Below are 1813 nucleotides of genomic sequence, written 5' to 3'. Positions count from 1 at the left end.
AAGGGGGAAAAGAGCCCCCACCCAAACATCAGCCAATCCTGTATTGCCCTGTTTTCGCGGGCTTTCCCCTTTAAATAGGCAGGACAGCCCAGAATCGGGGCGCTCCATTTTCCCTGCTCTATCAGCACGGTTTGAGCGAGGCCCGGATTCGAATCTGAAATAAATTCCTTCTTGCCCTTGCATCGGTGTCGGCTTCTTGGTGACTTGGGGGGAAACTGGATTTGGGGCACAACACAGGGCAGCCCGGTGAAGAACTACGACTACCTGCTCAAGTTCCTGCTCATGGGTGACAGCGACGTGGGCAAGGGCGAGATTCTGGAGAGCCTGCAGGACGGCGCCTCTGAGTCACCTTACGCCTACAGCAATGGCATTGACTACAAGACCACCACCATCCTGCTGGACAGCCAGTGTGTAAAGCTGGAGCTCTGGGACACCTCAGGCCAGGGCATCTTCTGTACCATCTTCAGGTCCTACTCCAGGGGTGCACAGGGCATCCTTCTAGTGAACGACATCACCAACCGCTGGTCCTTCGATGGCATCGACCGACCGGTGGATCAAGGAGATCGATGAGCACGCACCCGGGGTCCCCCGGATCCTGGTGGGGGACCGGCTGCATTTGGCCTTCAAGCGTCAGGTGCCCACGGAGCAAGCTCGTGCCTACGCCGAAAAGAACTGCATGACCTTCTTCGAGGTTAGCCCGCTGTTGCAACTTCAATGTGACTGAGTCCTTCACTGAGCTGTCGAGAATTGTGCTCATGCGTCACGGCATGGAGAAGATCTAGAGGCCCAACCGCGTGTTCAGCTTGCAGGACCTCTGCTGCCACGCCATCGTGTCCTGCACACCTGTCCATCTCATTGACAAGCTCCCGCTGCCAGTCACTATCAAGAGCCACCTCAAGTCCTTCTCCATGGCCAACGGCATGAAGGCAGTCATGATGCATGGCCGCTTGTACTCGCTGGCTGGCGGGGGTGGGGGTGGGGGCACAACCAGCAAGGGCAACAGCCTCAAGCGCTCTCTCCATCCGGCCACCCCAGAGTCCCCCCCAGAACTGCTCCCGCAGCAACTGCAAGATTTCATAGCGGACTGACTGCCTTGCCGTGCCTGCCACCTGTACGTGCCACGAGGGCCCCTCCAGCCTGAGTTGGGTGTGTGTGTGGCTGGTCTCAGCAAGCAAGATGTGGAGAGGATGCTGGGTGTGCCCGTGCCGCCCTGCCATTCCACCCACCTTGGCCGTGGTCAGTGCCCGTCTCAGGCAGGCCGCAGTGCTGTATCCTCTGCTCTCATTTAGTGAAAATATGGGCCACTTTTCTGCACATTTTTAAAGGCCATGAGGGAGGCCAGGTGTGGCAGCTGTGGGGATATGCTGGGGCGGGGGGTGGAGTGGGAGAAGACAGGACTAATGACAGAACTGGAGTCTGGTTTTGTGTCCGTTCGACATCGTAGGTGCCTGCACCTGCATAAACCCAGTGGGAGAGACAGGGAGGGGATGAAGCTTCTGCTGGGAGCATCCGGTATGCAGACCCCAGAGAAGGGCCAGGGAGTGGACATTGCCATGTGTTCGTTCACCTACCACCAGCCCTGCAATGAGTAGGTGCCTGTACCAGCTCACGGTCTCTGGGAGGACTGAGTGCTCAGTACAAATAAAAATGGCCCTGGGACCACAGGGCGATGGGACCCTCTGGAGCTGCTACTCTGTGCTAACTCTGGTGTGCCATGACTGCTCCTCTCCACGTTGTTGTACTTCAGGGTCATGGACAAGTCAACACTGAGGGACACTGAGCCCAGGACCCAGCAGCCCACGCCCTATCCCCA

General features: G+C 58.1%; 1 pseudogene; it reads left to right on the top strand.

The window, feature by feature from the left end:
- The window catches only part of LOC102846638, a 7073-nt pseudogene extending 5993 nt beyond the window's left edge, over nucleotides 1-1080 (top strand).
- The last annotated feature ends 733 nt before the right edge of the window (nucleotides 1081-1813 follow it).

Source organism: Elephantulus edwardii, unplaced genomic scaffold (assembly GCF_000299155.1).
Source record: "Elephantulus edwardii isolate Elephantulus edwardi_28Jun2011 unplaced genomic scaffold, EleEdw1.0 scaffold00323, whole genome shotgun sequence".
Lineage (NCBI taxonomy): Eukaryota > Metazoa > Chordata > Mammalia > Macroscelidea > Macroscelididae > Elephantulus > Elephantulus edwardii.
This window is presented reverse-complemented; position numbering and strand designations above follow the sequence as displayed.